We start from the raw sequence: 16,039 nt of genomic DNA, 5'->3' as shown, positions 1-16,039 counted from the left end.
TTAATCGAGAGATGAACCTATACCACATTTTTTTAAATCGAAACCCCCAACTAAAGGTGAAATTCTATATCTAAACAACTTAGTTGAGAACTCGTGACTAGTTCATGGTTAACCATGTTGGGAAGCGTGTCAGATTAATAGAAGGGAAAAAATATTTAAAAGAGAAAAACAATAAATTGTACAAGACAAGACAAGATTTACGTGGTTCGACAATTTTGCTTACTCCACGACCACACAAAGAATAGTTCTTTATTAATTGAAGAGAAACAGGAAGTTGAGGGATGATTTACAATTGTAGAAGAGGATGCCTATTTATAGGCAGAGCATTTGCTGAAAGAAAATTTTCAGCGAATGTGAATACGAAGAGGACGACACCGCAAATTGCACGCCAAATTCTTCTTTCACATTTGCAGCCTGCCAACTTTGACTTTTCCACGTTTTCTTTCTTCTCTTTTTCTCTTTGTCTTCTTTTACAGCTATTGTTTTTCCACGTTTTCTTTCTTCTATTTTTCTCTTGTCTTCTTTTACAACCTTTATCTTCTTTCTTTTATTTCTTTCTTTTATTTCTTTTATAGTTGGGTTTATTCCTTTCATTCTACCCCTCAAACCCATATACATCAAGAAAGAAAATTGAAAAAAAGATTTGTTATTATCTGATGGCGCCTTCACATTATCAATCTTGAAGGCTAATTGAGGCGGTGCACAGCCTCAGTTTGTCAACAGCAACAACTTTGGTCAACATGTCTGACGGGTTCTTCGATCCTGGTATTCTGCAGGGAAAGAGTTCATTCACTTATCAACTCTCGCATATGATGATACCTCAACTGGATGTGCTTTGATCTTGCATGAAGTACTGGATTCTTGGCAAGATGAATTGCACTCTGGCTATCGTTAAAAAGCTCACAATTATCTTGCTCTTTACCTAGCTCTTTAAGAAAAGTTCTTGAGCCAGATCATCTTTTTTCCAACTTCTGAGATTGCCATGTACTCTGCTTCTGTGGTAGATAGAGCAACACTTTTCTGAAGTCTGGACATTTAGCTAACAGCAGTACCACCTAAGGTGAACGCATAGCCCGTGGTACTTTTGCGACTATCTAGATTGTCGCCTAAATTTGTATCAGCAAAACCTTGTAAGATAATATTGATCATTTTAAAACAAAGTGTCACACATGGGGTGCCTTTGAAATATCGCAATATCTATTTTACACCTTCGCAATGCTCCTTTCCTGGATCTGACATGTATCTACTGACAGCTCCAATTACATGGGCTATGTCAGGTCTAGTGCAAACCATAACATACATCAAACTTCCTACTGCTGAAGCATATGAAACTTTGGACATGTACACCCTTTCTTCATCTGTCTTAGACGATTGGTCCTTCGTCAGATTAAGATGTCTTCCGAGTGGAGTGCTTCTGGTCTTTGCATCATGAAGACTGAACCTGCTTAGTACCTTCTGTATGTACTTTTCTTGAGACAATTTTAAGGTTTCTTTAGACCTGTTTCTCCTAATCCTCATCTCAAGCATTTGCTTAGTCGGTCCTAAGTCTTTCATTTCAAACTCATCCGCCAGTTTTTGCTTAACCATGTTGATCACTTTTATGCTAGATCCTGCAATTAGCATATCATCAACGCACAACAGTAAAATGATATAGGATTTATCCAAATTTTTTATATAACAGAGATGGTCCATCTCACATCGTATGAAACCATTGTTATACATGAATCCATCAAATTTCGTGTACCATTGTCGGGGAGCTTATTTCAAACCATACAAACTCTTCCTTAACTTACACACAAGGTTTTCTTTACCAGAAACTTGAAAACCTTCAGGTTGCTTCATGTAGATATCTTCTTCAAGATCACCATGCAAGAAAGCAGTTTTAACATCTAGCTGCTCCAAATGAAAATTTTTTGCATCTACGATGCTTAGAAACAACCTGATAGTAGTTAATTTGACTACAGGAGAGAAAATCTCGGTGTAGTCAATTCCTTCCTTCTACTGAAAGCTTTTTACTAGTAATCGTGCTTTGTATCTCTTCTTACCATCATGCTCTTTCTTCACTCTGTGCACCCACTTGTTTTGCAATGTTTTCTTTCCTTTTGGTAACTCTATAAGTATCCATGTTTTATTCTTTTAAAGAGAATTCATCTCTTCTTTCATGGCTAGCTTCCACTTATCGCCTGCGTTGCTTCAACAAAATGCTCTGGTTCTCCAGCATCAGTTAAAAGTAAATAGTGGAGAGAGATAATTAACCTATCTAGAGCATTCATGACTCTTTTTAGATCTCCTTAATGTAGGTTCAAGAGTAATTGATCCCGAATTTGATTCAAGTCCTCACTCCAGATTTGGTTCTGCATTATCTCTGGTTTCGGTTCTGGTTCTGATCCAGATTCGGCTTTTAGTTCTCCATCTTCAATTTCAGAATCAGTTGTAATCCCTCTAGCCCCTTCATTTCTGAGATTTCTGCTAACTCAACTGTTTCAGATGTCTGTTTGTCGATGCTGTTTGGTTCTACTTTAATCTTGTTCTTGTAAATCACATTTTCGTTAAATGTGACATTCCTATGTCTTAGGATCTTTCTATGCTGATCATCCCAAAATCGATAACCAAAATTATTATCACTATAGCCAATAAAGAAGTATTTCTTGGCTTTAGGATCAGGCTTATCTCTTTCATTAGAGTTTACATGCACATAATCGACACAATCAAAAAATTTCAGATGTGAGAGAGTTACCTCTTTTCCTGTCCATACCTCCTCAGGAATTTCAAAATTCAGCGGTACAGAGAGTCCCATGTCTATGAGGTAAGATTCCATGTTAACAGCCTCGGCCCAAAAATACTTTGGCAATCCAGAATATATTCTCATACTTCTGGCTCGTTCATTCAGGGTTCTGTTCATCCTCTCAGCAACGCCATTTTGTTTCGGTGTTCCAGGAACTTTCTTGATCATTCGGATCCCATTATCATAGCAGAATGCTTTAAACTCTTGACTATCATACTTTTCTCCATTGTTAGGCTCCAGACATTTTAACTTTAGACTTGTCTGATTTTCCACTTCAGCTTTCCATCTTTTAAAGGTAACAAACATATCAGATTTATTTTTTAGAAAATAAACCCATACCTCTCTTGTGTAATCATCAATGAAGGTGACATAATAGCGTGAGCCTCCTAAAGAAGTTACAGGAGTTGGTCCTCATACATCTGTATGCACTAGTTCCAGCTTCTCTTTTCTTAGCGTCCTTCCCGCCTTTGAGAAACCAACTCTATTTTGTTTCTCGTAAATTCAATGTTCGCACAAACCTAATTCAACATGCTTTAGGTTAGGCAACTTTTCTTTGGATGCCAAAAACTTCATTCCCTTCTCACTCATATGCCCGAGCCTCTGGATCCATAATGTTGTATCATGACCATGATCAACTGGTTCTATAGTATCTCTCTGTATTGTAGTTGCATACAGTGTTCACTTCTTTAAGCCTCGTGCCACAACCAAATTTCCTTTGGTTATCTTCCACGATCCGTTACCAAATGTTGTTGTATATCCTTCACTGCCAATCTGACCCATAGATATCAGATATTTCTTAAGGCCAGGAACATGTCAGACATTTTTTAATTTCCATAGCGTGTCTTATGAATTCTTTATATGAACTTCACCTTTCCTGAAATGTCCATAGATTCGTCGTCTGCTAGATAAATCTTCCTGAATTTTCCAGAAATATAAATATACAATAATTATTTGCATGATATAGAGTGGAAGGATGCACCTGAGTCCAGAATCCAAGATTCGACTAGACTGTCTGCACAACAAATTAGTGCATTACCAACTTGTTCAGCAGTTACATTTGCTAAATTTTCTTCCTTCTTCTTCTTTGGTTCTCTACATTGACTACTGTAGTGACCCTTTTTATCATAATTCCAACAAGTAATGACCTTGTGAAATTTGGATTGCCTTCTTCTTCATGACTTTGATCTGCCATGATCATGACTTTGTCCTCTTTGTTTGCTTTTCCCCCTGCCTTCGGTATTAAAAGTATATCCTAGGGAATCACTTAATTCTCTTCGACGAATATCTTCACTTAGAACCAAGTTTCTAATATCATTCAATTTGAGTTTGGTATTTCCCGATGAACTGCTAACTGCAGTTACCGTTGCAGACCAACTCTCCGATAAAGATGATAGTAAAATCAATGCCCTGACTTCGTCATCAAATATTATACTAATAGAACTAAACTGAGTTAATATTATATTATACTCATTGATATGTTCTGTGACAGATCCACCTTCTTTCATCTTTAAGTTGAACAATTGACGCATCAAATAGACTTTATTTGAAGCAGATGGCTTCTCGTACATATTTGATAACGCCTTCATCATTCTTGTAGTGATCTTCTTGTTAATGATGTTAAACGTCACACTTCATGTTAGCGTCAAACGAATCACACCAAGAGCTTGGCGATCTAATAGATCTCAATCTGCTTTATTCATAATCTCTAGTTTTACCTCGGTCAAAGATAAGTGTAATTTTTTCTGGTACAAATAATCTTTTATTTGCATTTTCCAGAATTCAAATTTTTTGTCATTGAACTTCTCAACCTTAACCTTCCCTTCTTCCGATGGCATTTTTCACAAAAAAAAATGTTAATAGTAACGACAAATACTATTCCGTGTAAGAAAAAATATCTCAACTGTATAAGGCCATCTCCAACCCTCCCTCGTTTCTCCATTACTATCACTATCAATAAATAGTACTTTACTATTGTGAATAGTATTAGTAATGATGATCAATAGTGTCGCACTATTTTTGTAAATAGTACCTGCACCAATACCGTACTTTTCCACCAGAATTACACTATTTCTGCTCTGATACAGGTTGTTAGAAAGCATGTCAGGCTAATAAAATGGAAAAAATATTTAAAAGAGAAGCAATAAATTGCACAAGACAAGATTTACGTGGTTCGGTAATTTTTGTTTACTCCACAATCACACAAAGAATAGCTATTTTATTTATTAATTGAAGAGAAATAAGAAGTTGAGGGATTATTTATAATTGAGGAAGGGATGCCTATTTATAGGCAGAGCATCAGCTGAAAGAAAAAAAATTCTTTCACATTTGCAGCCTGCCAACTTTGACTTTTCCACGTTTTCTTTCTTCTCTTTTTCACTTTGTCTTCTTTTACAACTTTTGTTTTTCCACGTTTTCTTTCTTCTCTTTTTTCTCTCTGTCTTCTTTTACAACTTTTGTCTTTTTTCTTTTATTTCTTTTACAGCTGGGTTTGTTTCTTTCAAACTAATGATTTGATATTGTAATACCCATATACACATATATACCAACATGATTTACGTGGCTTTCACCATGGTTTTTTTTTACCAAAAGGCGTAACTTTTGGTTAAAATAATTGTATTTATATAGTGATGGGTTAAACTTAGTTAATAATAATATCTTTAGATATGAGTTCCGAAAATGTGGCCAACACTAAACAGAACTGATGGTGGATTTACAACATGTATTAAATATTCCAAAAGATATGAGCAATAATGGAGAAACAACTAACAATAAATAACAAAAAATGGCATTTAAGTAAATATGAGAAGTGGTTCACCCAATAAAGGATGAACTAGATGATTGTTCCTCTTGACAATGATGAGTCACAGACAAATCCTGGAATGTTCGAATTATTCTCGGATCTGATGAAAGAGTGGGGAATAATGTGAACAAGAATCTTGATGAAAAGGTAATGTTTGTATCTTTACAAGAGAGGGAGAATCTTTTATCAAAAGTCTGTTCTTATCAAATGGATGTCACCTGCCCTTATTCATTATCTTTTTTCCTATTTATATGGACATACCCCCAACAAACCCTAATAGTACAAGTGCAGAGAATATTCGAGAATATCTAATGGAATATTCTCTTCAATATCCTATTCTAAAAACTAGTCGTTACAGCTCTTTCTATGATGCTCGACCTCGATAATTATTGGCACCTTGATCATGAGTCTCGTTGTTTCCTGGTCGACCTCTACTGACTCTTTCATCGATGTTACTTTGCCCTAAATATTCTGAGACAGATTTTGACCTATAAAGTTAGTCTCTCCGCTTATTAAGGCTGGTCTCAGACGACCTTGATGAACAGATTCTATTTTTTATGGTCGGGAAGATTGGAAGAGTGAGTCGAGTAGTGATGTTTCAGGCGAGATGACAACATGACCTTTCGTGAGCTGCAACTTTTGAGGTCATGTCGTTTCTATTTCAGAGTGACGTCATGACATCATACATTATCATGGCACGTTTTCCTAATGTTTTGCATCATTTTCTGTGCGTCTTTCGGTTGGCCTTGCCATTCCGATACCAGTGCTGAGTAATGATTGCCTAATTTCTCTGTTTTGATGCCCGAATTCTTATAAATAAGGATGTGAGGGCATTCATTCGTGCTTTACGTATTTTTCATATCGAATCCCTGTGTCTTCTTCTCCTTACTCCATTATTGTGTGTCTTCTTTACTGGTTCCAGTGATTCTAGTTGCTTTTAACTTTTCGTCACTCGAATATCCTTTCTTTCATTGGAACTATGGCTAGCGTGTCCTCTGGTCTTGGTGAGGGAAATAACCCGGTCCCCTTGGCGGTGATTATGCCTCCTCACGCTGAGGTCATCTCTGTTGCCATTGAGGATGAGAACTTTTCTACGGTGGAGCAGATAGTTCCTCATGGTAAGAAAGTTAGGTATGACTTCTCAAAGTCACCTGAAGATGAGCCCGAGGTTTCTGAGTTGGCGATGAAAAAGGTTGATCTAGAAGAGCTTAGGGTTAAATTTAATATTTTCGCTTGCATCAATTTTGTCCCTGCAGAGCGGGATGTAGTACAAGTCCACTGTCCCGGGTATTGTACATTCTACGCCTGCCATTTTCATGCCGGCTATATTATTTCCCTTCTCCCATCGGTGAAGGTATTTTCCCATTACTATGGCATTTTCCTGGCTCAGATCTCTCCATATATCTACAATGTCATTAGGATGCTTACTAAATTTGTGGAATTGGCCGGGGTCGAGGTCACACTCTGGCATCTGATGCATCTATTCACCCCCAGTTTCTAAAGGGGGACAATGTTGAACCTTCTCCATTGAGGGGGCAAATGCCTGGTGGTAAAGACAGACGATAAGGTAAACCATTAGTTTTGGCATAATTTCTTCTTTGTCAGAACCGAAGATGTGGTGGTGAACGCGGACGGCTTCCCCGAGACTTGGAATTATACTCTCAAGCATCTAGCCTTTCTTCGTTAAAGCATTTGATTTGCTTGTTTTGGGTCGTAGATTCTGAACTCGGGTTCCCTTTTTATACAACCAAGACTATGCCCCCTCCTTTAGTCGGGGACATTTCTGATTGGGTGGCCTGGTTCTCCCCCACACCGTGGGAATTCGTGAGTGGCCGGGCTTTTTAAAGAAGTTTGGGCCTGCTCCTTCCTGGACCAATGAACTAGTCTATTTTTTTGTTTTGTTTGGCCTCTTAGTCGCCTATTTCTTATAGTTTGCTTTTGCTGACAGTGATAACCTTTTTGGTTTTTCTTTTTCAGCTCGAGGTTCTTCGAGGAGGCCGAAGGCTCCCCCTCTTGCATTTCGTAAGAGGAAAGCTACCTCCTCTTTTGCGTCTATACCTCCTACGGTTGCAGCTAGGCCTGCTCGCTTCTCCGTTTCTGTTTCTTATTCAACTGCGGCTAGGTCTACTTGGCCTTCGGCCCCATCTACCGCTACCTCAGCATCAGTTTTTTCTCTGCCTACAAATATTTTGATAGTGGAGCTTCCGGTTTTCCCTTTATTCTATCTTGTAGATGAGGGAGAGGAATCACCGCCAAGCGACAAGGATTTGGTGCCCTGCAAGAGAAGGTCAGTGGATGTTAGTGACGGGGTTGTCTGGGCTGTAGATTTTATGATGGATAATTTTTCCATCCATGAGATGGCGACCATACTACTTGAAGATGACGACGAGCTGGCATCTGAGGTTCCGCTATTGGCTGAGGTTGTATCCCTTCCTGTTGCGACAACAGAAGCCGAAGGGCCATCTATAAGGGTTTCTGATACTTTGCGACAAGATGAGCAATCAATCTCATAACCGGCTGATGGTGTTTCTTTGCCGGCTGATGGGAGAGATAAAGGCGTGGCTGAGGATGGCTATGACATGGGCTCAGACTTTGATGCTGCAGAGTTAAGGATGATGGAAGAAGGATTTACTCAGCTCAAAGTGAGGTTGGAGGTGTCTACGCGGACCATCGCAATCCCCATGGACCGTGATCTGTTAAAGAACATAGAGAACGTGGTTCCTACTCTTGGTCCCCTTTGTTCTTATGTGGAGGGTGAAACCCCTACGGAGCTTGACGACGACACCTTATCGAGGAGCATAGCCGGCCTCGCTCTTAGGATAAATTTTTAAAGGCTTCTTTTTTCGTTTGTTTTGTTCAGTTTTTTGGTTTTTGTTTCAGTGCTTTGCCTTTGTCAGTGGAGACGTTCTTTTGTTTGACTCTTCTTTTTATGATTGCAGACTGTGATCTTGGAAATCGAAAGTGCCCAAAGGGAGGAGAGGCATAAGGCTATCTTCGTGAGGCTTTAGTGCAAATATTTTGAGTACCATGGCAAGTATCGAGATATCCATAGATGTTTTGGCGAGGGCGTCAATTTTCGGGCCCTTTGGGACGAGCTGAAGTAAAAAGATGATGAGTTGGTGAAGGTCATCGAAAAATGCAGTGTCCTTGAGGGGACGTTAAGAAATAAAAAAGAAATCAAAGTCAACAAAAGGGTCAAAGCCCAATGCAGTGACCTCCAAACTCAGGTGGTCTCACTGCGCGCCCAACTTTAGGAGTGGCAATTCAGAGTGGGTGCTCTAAGCGGCAAGGTCGCCGAGAAGGTAGAGGTCCTTGAAAAGGTAGAGTTTGATCGATCGGAGGCTCTGAGAAAGGCGGAGGATTTGGAGGTAGTGATCTGTATTTTTCCTCTAAGCGAGAAAGTGACTTGAAGACGGTGAAGCTTAAGGAAGAGAGTCTTGATGAGAGGATTGGAGAGCTGGAGAAGGAGACTTCTGGCCTCTACGATCGAGGTACCGCTCTTGAGGTCGGAAAGGCCCAATTGCTGGCTTAATCGTCTTCTTCCCATACTTCGAATTTTCCCAATGTTCCTCGAGAGTTGTACGAGGAGTGGAAATACGCCGAGGCCCAGTTGGATGTGTTTAGAGATTTGATGAGGGCGGGAACCGTTTCAAAGGTCGTCTTTGAAGATGCTCATGTTACGGCCCGCGAGGCTCGAGTTGCTTGCAGGTATGACCCTGCTACATCGGAGGCCAGCGATGATGAAAGGGGATGAAGATATGGACCAGCTTGAGCAGAATGCCTGGTATGAGAGGGTGGCAATAGCAAGGTTGTTGAAGGTAAAGGGGGCAATGCTATTGAGCATCAAGTTGGCGAGGACGTTGCAGGCCGGGATGGTGGTGGCTAGTAGTTCTCTTTTTGACTTTTTGTATATCTTTATGTATAGGTGGCGTCTTCATGAGCCTATGTAAAAAATATTCTAAGTATGAAATTCTGACTTTGTTATTTGCCGCTCTCTCTTCCTGTGGTTCATTTTTGTATGTTTTTTAATTCTGCCGCTTGGTTGCCTTGAGGTCGATCATAACCTATGCTTAGTTATGGCCTAGATCGAGTTAGGTGTTATTTCGAACGAGGTCAAACATAACCTATGTTTAATTATGGCCCAGGGCCAGTCAGGTGTTAATTCGAACGTGGTTGAACATAACCTATGTTTAATCATGGCCGATGGCCAGTTAGGTGTTAATTCGAACGAGGTAGAACATAACCTATGTTTGATTATAGTCGAGGGCCAGTTAGGTGTTAATTCGAACGAGGTCGAACATAACCTATGTTTAGGAAGGTATGCCTTTAGGCGCGACATTTGTCGATGTCATGAACTTTAAATAATGTTGCCTTGATTGTACATTTGGAGAAATAGAAGTAAACTTCATGTATTGTTGCTTTGTTCATACACTTAGAGAAATTTACATATTTTTCGGGCATTGGCTGGCGTTCCAGCCCCAGCCCCAGTCTATTTAGTCCCTTCATTGGTTGACCTAGAGAAGGCTTGAGAGGTCGAGCAATGAACTAGCCGTCATGTGCCTCCGTCTGTGCATACTTCGGCTTGAAGTGTCCCCTTCGTTGCCTCGTTAAAAACCTCCTTGAGAAAACCCAATTGGGACAAAACTCAAGTGAGGGAAAAAAGAGTACAATTTGGGGGACGCTTTATCTTTTAAAAGTTGAAGTACTTGAGGTGGGTAATATTATAGTTGTTTGGTAGTGGCTTTCCTTCCATTGTCTCTAGTTAGAATGACCCTTTGTTCACTGTTGCCGTGATTTTGTACAGGCCGTCCCAATTTTTTCCCATTTTTCCTTCTTGTGAGACTTTGCTTGCTTGTGTTTTAGCTTTAAGCACGTAGTCCCTGACTTTGAGCGGCCTGACTTGTGCCTTTTTGTTATAATAGCGCTCTGCTTGTTGTTTTTGAGCGATCATTCTTATGTAAGCCATGTCTTTTCGTTCTTCAACTTCGTTGAGCTCCTGCCTTCTGCTTTCATCATTCCTTAGTCCACTCTCGTGGGAGTATATTAGGCTGGTTTTCTCGACTTCAATCGGTATTACTACATCAGTCCCATAGACTAATGAGTAGGGCGTCTCTCTTGTGCTTGTCTTTGGCGTTGTTTGGTAGGCCCATAGTAGTTCTGGTAATATTTTCGGCCACAGCCCTTTGGTATCTTCAAGTTTTTTCTTCATGATATTCAGTATTGACTTGTTGGAGGATTTCGCTTGTCTGTTGCCCACAAGGAGGTATGGCTTTGAGAGCATTCTTTTGATATGCCACTTCTCAAAAAATTAAGCAACCTTCTTTCCTGTTAATTGAGGTTTGTTATCGCAACTGATCTCTTTGGGGAGGCCGAACCGGCATACGATATTTTTCCATGTGAAGGCGATCACTTCCTGCTCATGTATTTGGGTGGATGCTCCTACTTCTACACACTTAGAGAAATAGTCAGTTAAAACCAAAAGAAATTGTATGTTACCTCACCCTGCCGAGAGAGGGCCCACAATGTCCATCCCCTATTTGATGAACGACCAAGGGGAGGTGACCGAGTGGAGGTGTTCGCCTGCTTGGTGAATCATTGGGGCATACTTTTGGCATTGCTCGTATTTTTTCGCGAAGTCCGCGTCCTCTTTTTTCATGGTGGGCCAGTAATATCCTGCCCGTATAAGGCATCTGACCAAAGCCCGACTGCCAGAATGAGCTCCACAACGGCCTTCATGGACCTCTTCAAGGACGCGCCACCTCTGATTTGGGCCCAAGCATTTTGCTAGGGGCCCGTCATATCTCTTGCATAGGTTGTTGTGGATGATGTTGTACTTGGCTGCTTGTATTCATAGTTTTTTGGCCTTTTGTTTGTCATCTGGTAGTACGTCATCCTGCAAGTATGTAACAATACGATTGCTTCAGTCCCAAGTAAGGTTTATGGTTCTTACCTTGATTTGGTCTATCGACGAGTTGAGAAGGTGGACTACACTTCTGTATCCACTTGCAATGTTTTTGGTGTTTGCTGCTAGTTTGGCAAGGCCGTTTGCCTCGGCATTCTGTGCTCATGGGATTTGGTCGAGGTGACATTCATCGAACTCGGGCATTAGCTTGCATATTTCGGTCTGGTATCTTTGTAACCTTTGTTCCTTGATATGGAAAGTCCCTGTGACTTGGTTGACTACGAGTTGAGAATCACAGCATAGTCTTAATCGTTTTGCCCCATATTGAGTGCTAGCCTTAACCCTACAACTACGGCCTCATACTCGGCCTTGTTGTTAGTCATGTCCAGAAACCTTATGGATTGGCGAATAACTTCGCCGGTTGGGACTTCGAGTACGAGTCCCAGTTTGTAACCTGGCGCATTAGACGCGCCGTCAGTGTATAGGACCCAAAGGTCCTGTGTTTGGGGAGAAGTGTGGATGTCTTCTCTTTTAACTTCGGGCATTATTTTTGCGCTGAAGTCGGCGACGAAGACTGCAAGAACTTGTGACTTTATTATTGTTCACGGCTGACATGTGATATTGTGCTTGCTCAGTTCGATAGCCCACTTAGCCAACCAACATGATAGCTCGGGTTTATGCAAAATGCTTCATTAGGGGAAAGGTTGTGACGACCGAGATGGGGTGGCATTGGAAATAGGGTCTAAGCTTCCGTGAAGCTACGACCAATGCCAGAGCCAATTTTTTGAGGTATGGGTACCTCGTCTCGGCGTCGACAAGTGTTTTGATAATGTAATAGATGGGAGATTGCGTACCTTTGTTTTTGCGGATCAATACTGTGCTTTCTTCTACTTCGGATACGGCTAGATAAACAAGTAGACGTTGCTCTGGCTCTAGTTATGAAAGTAATAGTGGCGATGACAAATATGTTTTTAACTCCTTTAGGGCTTGTATGCACTCAGAAGTCCATTGGAGGTCGTTCCCCTTCTTGAGTATGTTGAAGAATCTGTGACACCTATCCGATGATTGCAAAATAAATCTTGAAAGGGCGGTGACACTGCCGGTCAACTTCTGAACCTGTTTTTTGGTGGTCAGTTGTTCTGGTATCTCTTCAATGGCTCTGATTTGATTAGGGTTGACCTCGATCCCTCGATGCAATACTAGGAAACCTAGAAAATTTCTCGAGGCAACGCAGAATGCACATTTCTCGGGATTCAATTTCATTCCGTACCATCTGAGTATGTTGAAGGTTTCTCTTAGGTGGTCGATGTGATCTTTTTTCCTTTTGGACTTGACCAGCATGTCGTCTATATAGACTTCCATCGTTTTGCCGAGTTGGTCCTTGAACATCCTCGTCGCTAACCTTTAGTAAGTTGCCCCTGTATTTTTCAGTCCGAAAGGCATGACCCTGCAACAATACGTCCCCTGATAGGTGATGAAAGTGGTTTTCTCCTAATATTATTCTTCCATGAGGATTTGATTATATCCTGAGTAGGTGTCCAAGAAGCTTAGTAGTTCATGCCTGGCTGTTACATCGATGAGTTGGTTGATATGGGGTAATGGAAATGAATCCTTGGGGCATGCCTTGTTCAAATCTGTGAAATCTATGCACATCCACCATTTCCCATTCTTCATTTTCACCATGACCACATTGGCGACCCATTAGGGTATTTTGACACCCTGACGAAGCCATTTTCCAGTAGTTTTTCCACATCTTCACGTACTGCGTCATTGATCACGGAGTTGAACTTATGCCTTACCTACCTAACTGAATGGTGGAATGGGTCGACATTCAGCTTACGCGTGGCGATTTCCTTTGGGATACTTGGCATATCTGTATGGTTGAAAGAAAACAAGTCCGCATTAGTAGTTAAGAATTGACGAAACTTACATGGTTCCTGAAGTTTGTAGCTGATGTAAGCTTTCTTGCTGTAGTTGTTGCTGTCTAATTGAACAGGGTCAAGGTCTACTATGGTTGATTCCGCAGCTTCGACCATATCGAGGTATCTAATGATGTCCTCCTTGTCGTCACGTATCGACCTCGACTTTGTTGATTTCTATGCCTCTTTTTCTTTGTCCTTCATTTGTTGAGTGATCGTGTAGTCTAGGGAGATGGATTAACATTCCCGAGATGTGCATTGTTCTCCTCATATGCTTAATATTCCCCATGGAGTTGGGAATTAGATGACTTGGTACAAGCTGGAAGGGATGGCTCTCATTGTGTGTGTATCTATGGTCACCCTATTATGGCATTATCCACTGTGTCTTGCTCCATGATGTGGAATGTGGTTACCAGAGTGAAGCTGTCGGCCAAGACGGGGAGTGTGATTTTGCTAGATGTTCATTCAACTGCATTGTTAAAACCAGTTAGCGTGATGCAACATGACACTATTTTATCTTCGAGTTTTATTTGTGCAAGTACTCGAGGGTAGATAATACACGTGCCGCTCCTATCATCTACCATAATGTGTCTCACATTGGTATCTAAAATTTGTAAAGTGATAACAATGGCATCATAGTGAGGGAAAACCAAACCGTTGGTATCTGACTTATCGAAGATGATACTTTCTTTGAGTTCATCATACCGTTCATAAGTGATTGATCGTTTAAGCTTATAGGTTGTGGTGAACTTTACACTATTGATGGATGCGTCGTTGCCGCCGACGATAATCATGTGGACGGTGCGGGTTGGTGAGGGTGGTTTCAGCGGTCCTTGATGTTGTTGATCTCGTCCAAGTCACACCACTATTTAAGGTTATGAAACGGTCGATGCAATAGTAATACCCAACAAGAAGTCGGGGTCGATTTTTTCAGGGAGATATGAATGGGACTTAGGGGTATATATTATAGTACATGAGCTTGAATTATCTCAAATTGCACTTCCACAAACTTGGAATTGTTTCTAGGTCTAACTTAAATTAAGATTACAAACTAAGAATTGAAACTAGGAAATTGTTTTTGTTGTTTTTCAAATGATATAAAAGGCCTAGGGCTATGACATTCACCTAGGTGTTTGCCTAATGGGTTCTAAACTTTAAAGTTTGTTTTATTGGTCGGGGTGTATTGTAGCTCAACACTCAAGTATCCACTCAATACCTCTCGGTCAGAGAGTGATTTTGCCTAATTTGGCTTTCTCAAGTCCAAATGGGTATTGAACAAAACGGTTGATACAAAGCTCAAATCGGGTTTTACCATCTCTAGGTTCAATCCTTTAATTGGGTTTGTCAATCTCTTGACCCAATTTCTTGTTAGCTAAGTGTTCCTAGACTAAGTCTCTCTTTCTCAAGTAGAGACTAAGTCAAATAGGCATGAACTAATGTTTGCAACCATTAATTCTACAATTAAAAGCAAGAACAAGGCTAAATAATAAACACTCAACCATAAACAAGCAATAAATCAAAAACCCATTAAGATTACACTCTGGGGTTGGGTCACAACCCTAGTGAAAATCTAGCTACTCCTATTTGAGATAGAAGAAATAGAGGAAGAAATGGTAATTAAACTCATATTGATAATTAAAATGATGAAATCAATGTTCAAAAAGCTCAAAATAGCAAAAACTACTAAAAAGAGTAAAAAAAGACCATCTACTGTAGCAGCGGATGTCAAAACTTAACCTAAAAAAGTGAAACTCTTCTATTTATACAGGGCTGGAATTTTTGGACAAAAATGCCCTTTCGGATATTCTGCGACCGCACAATTCCATGTGCAGTCCACACTTTTCTTTAGTCTTGACAGGGTTGGAAATCTGTGGCCGCGTAACTCTGGACTGCGGCCGCACTGCTCTCTTTCTACAGTTCGCACAATAATGTCTACGGCCGCACCTTGCTCTTCTACGTTCCGCACAGTAATGTCTGCGGCCGCACAATAATTGTGTGGTCTGCACTTTTATTGAACTTGAGATGCAGGTTCTCTGATCTTTGGATCTGACTCAGTTTATGCGGCCGCACATATCATGTGCGGAACGCACTTTGCACATTTTTTTAATGGGAGTTTCTTCACAATCTGTAGCCGCAGATGATAATCTACGGTCCGCACTTCTGAGATTTTGTGCTTGTTTTTGTCCTTGAGTTCAGATCACTCCTTCTTGAGTTGGATTTCATCTTGGGGGCTCATCTTCCAATATTCCTACAATTAAGCATATTTTTCAGTTTTCAGGAACACAAAAAACATTTTTGGACTAAAATGAAAGCTAAAAGGCTCTAATAAGTAGTCAAAATCTCCACTTATCAACACCCCCAAACTTAAATTTTTGCTTGTCCTCAAGCAAATAAGATAATTCTCACCTTCACAAGTTAAGAGCTATTCTAGCTAATCAAATATGCATCAATCATGCATCCATTGGGACCAACAATTACCCACAACACCTACGAATTATCAACAAGGCAAAGGGTTGAACTTTTAAGCACAAATAGTTCTAATGAGACACTTGAGCATCAAGAGTTGACTTTATTCATCAAGGAAGCTCGCTATTTTATGTAGGTCATTGTGGATCCCAAACTCACCCTCCTCT

The sequence above is a fragment of the Nicotiana tabacum genome, chromosome 18 (genome assembly GCF_000715075.1).
Source record: "Nicotiana tabacum cultivar K326 chromosome 18, ASM71507v2, whole genome shotgun sequence".
NCBI lineage: Eukaryota > Viridiplantae > Streptophyta > Magnoliopsida > Solanales > Solanaceae > Nicotiana > Nicotiana tabacum.
The sequence above is the reverse complement of the archived record's forward strand: the minus strand, read 5'-3'. Positions refer to the sequence as shown.